The sequence below is a fragment of the Athene cunicularia genome (assembly GCF_003259725.1).
Source record: "Athene cunicularia isolate RWA chromosome 13 unlocalized genomic scaffold, athCun1 chr13_part1, whole genome shotgun sequence".
Lineage (NCBI taxonomy): Eukaryota > Metazoa > Chordata > Aves > Strigiformes > Strigidae > Athene > Athene cunicularia.
The window spans coordinates 1-12,892 of record NW_020799117.1 but is presented as its reverse complement, the minus strand read 5'-3'; the positions used below and the strand labels follow the sequence as shown (position 1 = coordinate 12,892).

Genomic DNA, 12,892 nt, shown 5'->3' with positions numbered 1-12,892 from the left:
GTCCACCGAGGCATTTCCTCTGTAGAGCATTTCCGTAAATTGCTGTTGATGTGGGGAAGTGTGGACAATCCTCGCCTAGGTGCCTGTTTTGTGCTTTAATTAAACTAGAAAATCCGATTCTTCATTTTTCTTTCCCCTCAGAAAAAAGGAGATATAAGAGCCCAGTATCCCCTGTGATGTCCTGTGTGGCCTGTTGCACTGTGCCCTGTTGTATTGTGGGAATGCTACTGGAGAATCTGTGTAAAACTGTTAAAATGTAACTGTGCAAGGTCTAATTCTTGCCGGGATGAGAGAGCACGTGGCTGTTGCCCCCACCCGCGCCATCGGGCTGGAAGTTAAACATAGACCCCGGCTAAAATAACAAGAAATTTAATACAGCAGAGTGATAGAACAATCTTAATAACAACAGTATCAATGGTAGCAACAATAACCAGCAATAACAGTGAACAAGACAAAACATATACAGAGAAATACCGCTAAATGATCACGGAGCAAACCCGCCACGCGTATGGCAAAAACCAACACCAGAAGTGAAAAGGTAAAAAGGCTCCGCCCCTGAACCTGACGTCAGCATGGTATGAATAACCCGGCTGGAGATCCCTTCCCCCTCTCTCTCTGCTGGGGAAAACTTTACTCTATCCTGGCTGAACCAGGACACTGTTAAAGTTGCTTCTGTTGCGACTGTGAATTGCTTTTACCAAGTAAGTCATGGGCCCTGGCTGACTGAAGAGATGACACTTACCTAGGAGAATAGACAGCTGTAGACAGAGACCTTGGAGTGAAGAGATATGTGATCATGGGCCTTTTTCACCGCTTGGGCTTTCACTGGTACATGTCTGCACCACAGGGAGGGCTTTTGTGCATCAGAGCAAGACCTCAAGTAACCCCAAGAAAAATAACTTTGTAGACTCAAAACTGGTAGTTGAGGACTGAAGGTGATCTGATCTGCAGCAGAGGCTTTTTGCAAGGTTGTCCCCAAACATACCCTCACCGTTGCTGAGTTTGAGTAAAGCTGGGTGGAGTAGTTGGAAGGCCAGCTCATGAAGGATGTCTTTGGGACCTTCTAAAGCAAGCTGTTAAGTAGGGCTAGGGTATTTGTTGACTCTTTGGTAAAAGTGGCTGTTCCTTTCAAAATTCGGCTATTTGTGGCCCAAGAGCCTTTAGCGTTCCCAAGAAGTATGAGTGGAGACAACATATTTATGAAAAGGGCTTGGCTGTGTGATTCTTGAGCTAAACATTCCATGTTTTTACCTGTGTACATTCTCTGAATGTAGTTCTAATAAGCACTAGTTAGACCTAGAAGGAAGGTTACATGTTTTAAAGTGCATTGAGACTCTAGGATGAAATATGAGCTATTGCTAAAGAATAAGAATTCTTAAATACTGAAGTTTCTGTAGTAGTCAAAGTGACTTTGTTTTTAAAATTCAACTTTGACTGATAGCCTTTAATGATTTATAGGCTAGACTTGATGAATTAAACTCTCCTCTTAAATAACAGAGGCTGATGCTCATACATAGTGCCTATCACTTTGCAGGCTTTAATTTCAGATAATTCTTTGGTGCTGCTGTAAGGAAAATGATGGGTGGTTTGACAGAAGTATTTTCAAACGTACATTTCACTTAACTACAAAAGCATGCTTCTTGAACTTTTTTTTTTTTTTTTAAAATTAGCATATTGGCATAGCTTTTTGCTTTGTGAGCTTTTCATACTACCTTTTTGTATCTGCAAACACAAATGATGATATACAATGACACCATCAGTAAAAATATCAGTAGCTAAAAGTTCTGCTATCCAGCATCCTCTGTAAGGTTGACCTGAGTAATATGACCTGACTTCTGTTATCCTGACTGCTGTGAGAGTGGGCTTCCCCTGTAACAGTATAACCGTTGATCACAAATAGACTTGCAAATATCAGAGTTGGAGGGACAGGGAGGCAGAAGTTTGATTTGATCTTTAAAAAGTGGTGAATGCCTTCAGCATCTTGCAAAGATGCAGTTAAAACTTTTAAGCAGATTGAGCATTAGTTGTTAGCTGGTGGTGGCTATTGTTCAATCTGACAGGTTTAACTGGGGATGGCTTTAGAGGCTCTTGAAAACATGTTGCATAATGAACATGTAAAATGTGTTCATCCCAATTGCTGCACTCCTTTGCACAGCTCTGGATAGTCCTCCGGTTATCTACCTGAATGTGCCCAGCTGTGTACTAAGTCACTGAGCTGCCTGGTGCATTCTGACACATGGCATTCTATGGGCTGAGTGTGAACTGGAACTGTGCTTCCTGGTTTGCATATACAGCAATTCTAGTCATGGCAGTCTTGGAGAACCCTCAAAATAAGGTAAACACACCTTAGTAAAACCCAAACATCAGTTAAAGAAGTGCGATTAAGTCTTGGAAAAAGATCAGTCTGGAGTAAATGAGTTTAGTTTTACCACTTTTAATAGTTTTGACCATGTTTGTCTTTGGAATACTTGAAAGAACACTGGAGCATAAGGAAATGGACAAACTCAATGAGTGAATCCTACTGCAAATTTCCTGAAACAAAATGTCAACAGTGGTTCTTAGAATACTGTCTAAAATGTTTCTTCCTAATTAGCTGGAGAACTGGACTTGGACATATCTTTACATGTCGTTGGAAATCTGACACAAAGTTGAAGGAAATCTATACCAACAGCATTTTGATCTTAAGGTACTTGTGATTAAAGGCCTTGGCTGTGAATCTTAACTGCTATTTGCGTAAATAAGCTTGAGAATGATAAGAAACTCCAGATGCGTTCAAATGAACTAGAAGGCAGCTGTGAGGCACTGAACTTAATGGCAGAAGCTGTCCACACATCTCACGTTTCTGCTCAAGGAGGAGAGCCTCTTGTAGACAAAACGAGGCCACTTGAGGTGTCCTAACTTTGGGGTCATAAAGTGAACACATGATGATCTTTTTTAAAAAGCATGAATACATTAAAATACATTAGTTAATAAGCAAGGAAACATACATTACAATTGTTAAAGGAACTGTCACACTCAATCAAAAGAAGTTTAGTCTCTGGTCCATTGTCTGGCTTAGCTCTGGAATATTATTCTGGTGATTGTGACCTGTGAATGATAAATTATGAGCTAGAGCCCATGCCTTTGCACATTTCATCTAACTTTGTCTAAGTGATTTATTAAGCTATACAAAGTTTTAGCATTCACAATATCTGACAGAAAAGTGAACTTTAGCATATTCAGGTGCTGCATGAAGAGAGAGAGGCGTATGTGTGTTTAAACTTGCTACTTCATAATTTCATTTGATGCCTCTTAAGACTTCTATTATAGAAGATGGGGAATAATATCACTTCCACAATAGCTACAGAACTCTGTCACTCCTTTCCCAGTTTGCTGCCTTTCTGGTTGAAGAAGCAGAGTCTTCTTTGTACAGCAGGTGATCTGTTTCTCATATATCCTTTTATGTAACTTATCATACTGCTGTCTCGTTTCTGACAGGTAGAGGCCTGCACTATACACCGTATTCAAGATGGAGGAATGATGTGGATTAATTGTGATGTAAATGTTTTTCCCCGTCCTGTGTTTTCTTTTCCGAGTGTTTTAAAGCCTTCTATCTTGCTTTTGAGCAATGAGCCTTTCAACCTATTAATTTTCAAGATCTTTGTTGGATCATAACAGTCCTCTCGGAGACCATAATATAATGTGTAATGTTCAAACTTTGAATCCCCATCTCCTGTGCCTGTTTTTTTTTTTTTTTTATTAATATTGAAATTAATCTGCAGCTTTACTGTCTGTTCCCAAAATATTGTTAACCCCTGCAGCAACTCCATAGGTTTTTTTTTTTTAACTACACAGGAGGACATTGTTAGAAATCTGTTGCCTCACCTGACCTTTCAAAATCCTTTGTGTTGTGGTAAGGCATTAGCTGTCTTTTTCTACCTGCCAAGCCACAGAAATGTGGCACTCAGATCACAGCTAACCCTTGCAGGAGGTTAAAACCTTCGTGGGAACAAAAGCACAGACACCAGTGTGATGGTTGTTACTTGTTCAACTTACTAGCTGCGCAATTGCCTTATACATGCTCCTTAAAGGGATCCACCTTAAGCATGGCTGTGTTTTGGTAACATTCTTCTTTGGCATGTTTGATTGGTTCCCTATTCTTCCCATACATCTCGAGGTCTTCCGAGCGCCTCTCCCTACACCTTTGTAAGTGGGTTTCCTAGGGCTAAGCAGAGATCTCTGCATGAGTCTACTTGCAATTTTTTCCCAACTATGAACTGACTGTTTATTCCAGTTCTTTCAGCCTATTCATGAGTTGCTTCTCTGGGGGAGAATCTGTTCCTGTTGTCCTACACAACACAGATTAAGAACCTTTGGCAAGGGTCTGCACTGAACAGTTTCAGGAAATCCAAATACAGTAGATGTCCACATGCTCACTGATTATTCCAAATAATTCTAAAGGATTTGTCAGGCCTGAATTTCCTTTACAAAAACTATGTTGATGTTTTATCTACATTTACTAGTTATTCATGTGCCTACTAATTCTTCTAGTTAACTTCTACTAGTATGCTTCTGCTAGCATGCCTGGAATGGACATAGGATTTATAAGACTGAAGCTTTCTGAAACCTTTTTAAAAATTCATGTTATGTATGGTACCATCCAGTCCCCTGGTAACTAGGTAGAACACCATAGTTACTATATTTATTTCATCCTCCAAGTTGAGCATTTGAAGGGATAACATATAGTTTATTGACTTGTTATTAATTTTGATCTCTTAATCCATTCTGTAATCTACCTACAGACACTTCAGTTTAAAATATTCTGTATTGCAACTCCTATAGAGGAAGCTTTTGGCACAGGAACTTTTGCAAGTTTGTCTGAAACAATATGGGTGCAAAAATCACTTTTGGTGCACTGTTTACATTTTGACCATCGGTTGGCCTTATGAACTCTGATAGTCTCACAGTCCCCAATATGGCTGAGAGAGGAGTCATCGGTTCACTTCCTGTCTGCAAGTTCTTTTCCCCAAGCCTTATTTCTGGCCTGCCCTGTTGTGTTTTAATATGACAGTTTGTGACCATGTCTATTTTCTGCATTTCAGCATAACTTCCACTTTTTGAGGGATGTTGTCCTTCCCCTTCATAACAATAAAGCGTGATTGCTGATAAGATATAGTTTAGTTTTCCTGTCACTAGAAATATTTTTACTTTTCTAGCTGCACCACTACTTTCTCTTTATTTAAAAAGAAAGAAGTTTAACTCCCTTTTGGAAACTATGCCCCATTGTAGTAGATATGTGGATTTTGTTGCTCTTGCAAGGTTATCAAACTGTTCTTGTGTTTGTTGAATGTTGTTCTAAGCTTTACTTAGGAAAACACAAAGGTTGGTGTTTATTGCCCCAAACTGTGTGCTTGTTAATGCTTGTTGGCTTTTCTGTGATGCTTAGGTTAAACTCTCTTGTGCCTTTTAAAATAAATTATTTTATCGTAAATGTAAGCATCCTGACTGCATGTGGCTTATGATGAAGGGAATACCTCCTGTGTAGGGTCCTTCTATTTTTAAAGATTCCTGTAGTTCCTAGTGAGTTTGAATCCCTCTTCCTTGCACCATGCACAGTTACTCTGCATTTCCAGTCCTCTGTTTGTAGTAAGAGCATAACCCCCCTGCCCCAAACAAAACCAACTGACTAACCAACCAACCTGTCAGGGAGGCCTTAGCCAAAGTAAGAAATTGACTAAGGTCTTGCTGACAGGTTTTTGTGTTTGTTTTAACAGACTAAGCTCTCTTTCCAGAAGCTCTCCTTTTTTTCCTAGCATTTCCAAAGAGTCTGCTCAAACTCCTCCTCAGTATCTATTTTCTGCTGACGAGTCATAATCTTAGGTTGTCATATTGCTGATAATCACATTGCATTTCACTACAGCCTACCTTGTGATAGCCCTTATGATAGCATCCCTGCCCTCAGGTGGTATCCTCAGTGACAAAGCCTTTGCTTCCTGAGGAGGATCTGCTGCAGAATCATTCCCTGTCATTAGACTTGCACTTTCTTTCCACATAACTTTCTTCCTTTTTCACAGGACAGGTGTTACCAGCTTAAGCTGCTGTCATCAAAGGGGTCGTTGAACAGTCTGCTGGAGTTCCTTGGCCTCAAGGTCCAGACTTTTTCATGAGGATGCTGCGCTGCCTGTGTCCTGTGCTCCTGGGGCTGCTAGTTCAGCAGCTGTTGGTGCAATGGATTTGGAATCCATTTGATTGATGTGATGTGATGTGATGTGATGGAGGTGATACTGGGAGTCATAATAACTATTTATTTCCCCATTGCACAGGCATCTGTTTTGCATCAAAGTTATTTAGGTGATCAAGCTATGATATTGGAAGCTTGTCAGCACAGCTAAGGTTTTGCCCATCATCATTGAAGATGATGGATGGTTTTATAAAATATATATAAAAATAATAAAAACTTCATGTTTTTTTTAAACAGAAATCAGCTTCAAAAGAGAACAAAACTGGCTCTACCCAGAATGAGTAATCTAGAAGAGATATTCAAAACTGAATGCCTCCTCCAATTAGCAAAGCTACAGATTTTGCCATTTTGCTATTCTGTTCTTGATCTACCAGAGGATGTTCTTTTGCTTAAACAGAATTTGACAAGATGTAAATACATATAGGTTCCATTAGAAATATCAAGCCACACAGTATTCTTGCAAGTTGGATTTTGTAAGCTCTTCTGCCTGAAGGAGACAAATACTTAGAAGCAGGGAACATGCTTCCTTTTCTGAAGCAGGATGCTGTACAGAAAGAAAGGTCTTCCAGAGGTTTTCTTAGGCCTGCTTTTTATGCCTTTTCTAGTAGGGGCTATTGAAATTGTAAGAGAGGAGAAGGTAAGTCACTCTAACGCGTGTCATCTATTCACGGACTTGAAAGGCTGGCTGCCTGACTGCAGTGACTGGCAGGGCAGGAGGTGACAGGGATTTTGCACTTTCCTCTAGAGTGGTGGTAGCTTACGACTGTCTGTGAGGGCACGCGTAGCCAAGTAGTGGTAGATAAAAGAATGATGCTCAAAGTTCTTTTGTGCAGGCTTTAGAGATTTCTGGTAAATAACTAAGAGTGGCTTGTGTAATAGTTGTGTAACAAAGATGTTTGGCTTTCTCAGAGATGGAGCGGATAGGCTTTATTAATACTAGTGTCCCTCTGCTGCCATCTTATGTTTAGAAACAAAAACTGTAACTGTAGTATGAAAACAATGATGTCAAGTTATGCAGTTGGGGTTCCTTTGCTTTCCTTTAGGAAACTGAAACTAAGACTTTTGGCTGTTTTGGGGGTTTGTTTGGTGTTTTGGTGTGGGTTTTTTCTTTTTTTTTTTTTTTTTTTTTTTTTTTTTTCCCCCTATTTGTGTGTGCATTTTTCTTCCTCCTTCCCAATTCCTCCTGGAACTTGCAAGGAGTAGAAAGCTGTTTTGTTTTCTAGTGCAGGGTGCCTGGAGACAAATGCTGAAATGCATATCTTTGGAGCATAACATAAAGAGCATGACTTGAATCTAGAAGGCTCTAACTTCTATTTTCTGACACTGCTTTTCATGGTTTATTCCTGCTGTCAGTTGGCAACAGCCGGAAGAGCCAAGAATGCTCTGTGAGGCACTGTGTAAACTCCACACTTCTAGATTCTTGTTTTAAGGAGTACTAGCCAAGCTGCTTCCAGTATCTGGGAAAGGGACAAAGCAACACTAAATAACTTCACTGCGTGTTAAAGTCTGGGATGACCATCTATCTCCAGTGAGGCTAGGTAAGGCAAAAAGTGCTTCATCTGCACATTTGTGTGCACCACCTGGGTGTATCTGAGTCAGAATTGTTTGGTGCTTCTTGGAACACTTGTCCTTATATAGGTCTTTTCAACAGCTAAAAGAAGTCCAGCGGAAGAAACTTGGATCAGAAAGGCTGTGAACAGGCCTGGCTATCTCTATGTATTTGAAAGCATAATGGAAAATTGACTGCTGAATTCCCATATGGTTTCTGAAAGGTGAGGATCTAAGCTTTAGCTAGGTTTCTACATGCAATTTGAAGGACAAATCTGGAAAAAAAGAGGGTGTGAGTTAAACAAAACTATGTTTGCATATAGTCTCTCTGCAGTGGGGGACGCCCCGCACCTTGTGCTTTTAAACTACTCCAGACATGAAACACTGTATAGTCATACCACATTTGCCACAAATTTCTGTGGTGCCTTGCCAGATGTTCTAGCAGCCCTGTAATGAAAGCTTATTTGAAGGATGGAATCCATTGTGGCATGGAGGAGGACAAGCCTTATGCACCACCTAAACCATTATAAAATGAAATAGTGCTGCTGTTGTAGTAGGGTATTAATTTCATCCATAGCACTTATGACTTTACCTTGGATTTCTCTGAATTCCCTCTGCTAGGTGATTTAAACATTTGTGATGGCTAAACTAATTACTCATTCTGTTTCAGGCAGAATTTCTATGTGATAAACTATATATACCTGTGCTTGCTATACATGGACAACGCTGAATAATTTTACATCCAGTTTCTGTGAAGATAAAACTGTATTCAGTGTCTTCAGTTCTAGCAGAACATGATGAGCTTTAATCCTAGATAAAGGAAAAGGGGGACATTAAAACTTCAGTATTTTTTCTTTAATTTCTTCATCTTGCACTGAGATCTAGTAGCCTGTGCATTAAGTGCGTGCTTATTGTGCAGTGGAGAAAACATGAGGGCATTCACAGTTTTTTTCCATGTTGAATTGCATATATACATAACTGTAGCCTGTCATATAATGATAAAGATTTGCTACGAGGTGAAAATTAGTAAAAAGACAGTGATTTTTTTTTTGGTAAATCAGATTTGAATTTGAATTTCTGCACTGTTTTCACATTCATGGATGATATTTGTGGTTTTAAAGTCTGAGTTTTCAGCAATTTATAGTAAATTGATCTAGTAACTCAAAATTCAGTATTACTGTTTGTCTTCTCCAAGCTAGCCAAAGCTATTAAGAGCCATGTTATAAGACTTCCAAATCAAGGAACTGATATTGCTCACAATGGTGCTACAAGTCCTCCTGTAGTAGCAGTGCAGCAAAGTTGAGAAAGAGGGGCAGCGGGGGAAGGCTTCAAAATAGTCTTACCGTATTTTGCAGATAGTCTATGATGGGGATGGCTCTTGAAGAAGTAATAGCTCTGTATAGAATCCTGGTCTGTGTTTAGAAGCTTTGGTAGTGCTACAGTATATGGAAGCCCTAACTGTGCCACAGAACGTCACTGTACAAGGTATTATATGGAAACATTATTTAAAAAAAAAAAAGTTGGATACAGGAAGTAAATTTTCATCCTTCTATTTGCACTGACAGATCTGTAGTATGGCTTGTGAAGGACAAAAACTATTTCTGTTTTTAGAATGCTGAAGAACGTGGGTGGTGCCTGTTGAAAAGATTACCAGCATCATTTGGTGACTCTTGACTGTTTGGTCTGCTGTGACCTTTAAAGGTCATCTAGTTCAACCCCCCCGCAATGAGCAGGGACATACTCAACTAGATCAGGTTGCTCAAAGACTAATCCAACCTGGCCTTGAATATTTCCAGGGATGGGGCATCTACCACCTCTTTGAGCAACCTCTTCCAGTGTTCCACCATCTGCATTGTAAAAAATTCCTTTCTTATATCTAGTCTGAGTCTACCTTCTTTTAGTTTAAAGCCAGTACCCCTTGTCCCATCGCTACAGGCTCTGCTAAAATGTTGGTCCCCATCTTTCTTATAAGCCCTCTTTAAGTTCTGAAAGGCCACAATAAAGTTTCCCTGGAGCCTTCTCTTCTCTGGGCTGAACTTCATAGGAGAAATGTTCCATCCCTCTGATCATTTTTGTGGCCCTCTGGACCCGCTCCAACAGGTCTGTGTCTATCCTATGCTGAGGACTCCAGAGCTGGACCCAGCACTGCTGGGGGGTCTCACAGAGCGGAGCAGAGGGGGAGAATCCTCACCTCACCCTGCTGCCCACACTGCTCTGGGTGCAGCCCAGCACACGGGGGCTTTCTGGGCTGTGAGTGCACATGTCTGGCTCACAGTCAGTTTTTGATCCAGCAGTACCCCCAAATCCTTCTCTGTAGGGCTGCTCTCAATCCCTTCATCCCCCAGCCTTTATTGATACTGGGGGTTCCTTGTTTGATTATGAATAGTTTTTGTAGATTTTAGAGAAGAAATGCGTTGGTTTGTTTTTTTGTTTTTTGTTTTTTTTTCCTGATTACAAATACTAATATTATTGCAGTTAGGAGAGCAAAACACCTCTTGATAGTGATCGGTGAGAGCCATGAAGGCTAGGGGCTAAGGCTGGGGATAAAGAAAGTAACACCTAGTCTTTTATTTTTATTTTTTGAAAAGAATCTCAATTACTGCCTTAACCAAAGGTCATTTTTTGTCTTCTGCTTTATTCAAAAGGGAAGTAAGCTTTTTTGATTCCACTTCTTGTCATCACATTTTATGTCAGTTTGATTAACCAGCATATAAATGTCAGTGCTTCAAAAATGTAAAGAAGTATATGCATTTTAACATCTAACTTCTCTTGTACCTTGATGCTGCCACCTAGACAGTTATGTACCTTTTAGGAATATGTTCCGAAATAGACACAGGAGCATTAAACCCTGTGGTTGTTGTCACGGTAGAGATGGTCAAGCGACAGTCAATAATCAAGTTAGAAGCAAAAGAAGTGGAATCTTTATTGTTTACTACATACTTTATATATCTTTTACAACTACTGCAAGCTCTAACATAATTGGCTAAACCCATAGCAACGGTACACCCATAGCAACGGTACATGATTGGATAGCTTTCTTAAAGTTTTACTTCTGAACATAATTCACATAGTTCCTTATCTGTGGTCAACAGTTTCATGTTTCTTACAGCAGATGTTCACTGTCCTTGCTCCTTATCTGTGGTATGGGACAATCTGGCCAAGGTCGAATTCCATCTGCTCTGTCAGGCGTCCAGCAGACCCGCTGCCTACCCCGACAGTTGTAATAAGAAGCTTTGAATCCAGGGAGGAGAAAAGGAAAGGAACATATAAAAATGATTTTCTGATGTTCTTTTTGTAATGAACCATTAATTCTTCCCATATCAAATGCTTCTATGCATTTCTCCATCAGCTTCACTCTTCAAAGCATAATTAGCGTATGATTTTTAATAATTCTTTCCTTTTAGGAAGTAGTTCAAAACAATGAATCAACACTTGTGAGCACCTTTTCCAAACAAATAAAAACAAATGAATGCATGGTGTCTGGTGGCAGGTCTGTCCCTAACTTGCTGCTTTCAGAGCATGTGGAATTTTTCTCTGTATGCTTAGTGATCCAGCACATGGGCACACAACAGTCTTTGTAAGTTAATGGCTACCAAATACAGCAGTTTTGAATGTCCTGACACACAATGTGCAAAAAAACCTTCTACTGAGCCACCTAATGCTGCTGCAAGAGTCCAGAGAAAGGTGAGGCAATAAACTTCTGATGCAGACACAATTTGGCATGATGCGGACACTTCCTGTGTTAAGGGCTCTGTTGGGGTGGCTGTCACTTTTGTTGAACATGTTACATGTAGTATCTGTATGAAACCATTGCCTCATTAGAAAAGTTTCAATGACACTCTTATGGAGGTGAAGCATTTCAGCAGTCCTTTTTGTACAGCATGGTGTCTTGGGATGAGCTCTGCATGTGTGTTTTCTCACAGATGAGTAGGCAACATAAGACTGGACAGTCACTTCTGAGCAGAAGAAAAAAGTCTGACCTTGTTTACCAGAGCAGGGGACCAGTGTAGGGATCAATGAGAGAGGAGGTGCCAGGAAGTTGGTAAGCTCGAGTGCTGGCCAGAATCAGAACACAAAAACATGTGCAGAGGTATGTGCTGTAGGTGGCTCAGGGTAAGGGAGCAGAGCACTGGGTAGGCCACCAAGGCATTGGGGTGAGAATAGGACCTTGGTGTGGTTAGGGATTAGGAATGCAGACAGATGGACCTCGCAGCAGGTGTTGACCGTGCCTCAGTACTGAATTGTGATATAGCTTTGGATCTGTAAATTGATTATACTCCTATGTGTTTTAAACTGTGTTAAAAACTGGAGGTTTAGTATTTTTCACTCATGGCTTAGTGTTTGGAATTTGTTCTTGAGGGTTTCTCAATCAGGAGCCATGGTTTATTACTTTATTTTGTGGGGCTTGTTATTTACCAGTCAGGGTTTGCAGTTTACTCTTTTACTGATCAGGGCACAGGATTTAAAATCTAACCTCATCTGAGAACTTCAAATCCCCAGTGACCATTTTGGGTTCCAAGGGTTACAGTTTACAACTTTGGTGTTTGAAGTTGATGTCTTACTGTTAAATGGAAAGGTCTAAATCCTTAGATAATAAACTTTAAGCCCTAAACAGTACACTGGGAACCCTTCTTTGGGATTTGCAACTGTAGTGTACTGGACATAGTTTTCTTTGTGATCCCTGCAAGAACGGTACTCAGACTATATAATGTATTGATTAAAATTCCATTTATTGAAGCTAACACCAGAGGGAAGAAGAGGATGGTATAGATAATCTTCTGTCCTTCAGATGCTGGGAACAACAAGTCATGTGGTCAGAGGGGCCTCTAATCAGGGCATGGCATGTAGTGCAGTTCACATCTGTGGAGAGGTTCCAGTGACAGCTTGGTCTTTTGAGCTCTTACAGGATTTTCTTAGAACAAAATAGTGCTATTCATCATTTCTACTGTCAAACAAAAATATGTTCACTTGAGAACTTGTTGCTTCACTTCAATAGAGACAAGGATGTGTAATTACCACTGCCAAGCAGGTGCTGTCTATGGGCTCTTTTGTTACATTTGTCAGAGCAAGTAGCCTACACTAGCAGGCAAGGATGTCAAGGGAGTGATCGGAACTGTCTGGGAG

General features: G+C 40.3%; 4 long non-coding RNA genes across 4 annotated transcripts; 2 read left to right on the top strand and 2 right to left on the bottom strand.

The window, feature by feature from the left end:
• Positions 1–3,825: 3,825 nt before the first annotated feature.
• Positions 3,826–5,125, bottom strand: LOC113485294. Its single transcript, XR_003399395.1, has 2 exons — positions 4,182–5,125; positions 3,826–3,880 (listed from the first exon to the last, which is right to left on the bottom strand). It is a non-coding gene; the product is annotated as an uncharacterized LOC113485294 (long non-coding RNA).
• A 38-nt stretch (positions 5,126–5,163) lies between these two features.
• Positions 5,164–7,914, top strand: LOC113485293. The gene is made up of 3 exons (XR_003399394.1): positions 5,164–6,257; positions 7,574–7,758; positions 7,872–7,914. It is a non-coding gene; the product is annotated as an uncharacterized LOC113485293 (long non-coding RNA).
• LOC113485295 lies at positions 6,444–8,371 on the bottom strand. Its single transcript, XR_003399396.1, has 3 exons — positions 8,361–8,371; positions 6,956–7,203; positions 6,444–6,922 (listed from the first exon to the last, which is right to left on the bottom strand). It is a non-coding gene; the product is annotated as an uncharacterized LOC113485295 (long non-coding RNA).
• On the top strand, positions 7,912–11,975 carry LOC113485292. The gene is made up of 3 exons (XR_003399393.1): positions 7,912–7,992; positions 9,124–9,253; positions 11,692–11,975. It is a non-coding gene; the product is annotated as an uncharacterized LOC113485292 (long non-coding RNA).
• The last annotated feature ends 917 nt before the right edge of the window (positions 11,976–12,892 follow it).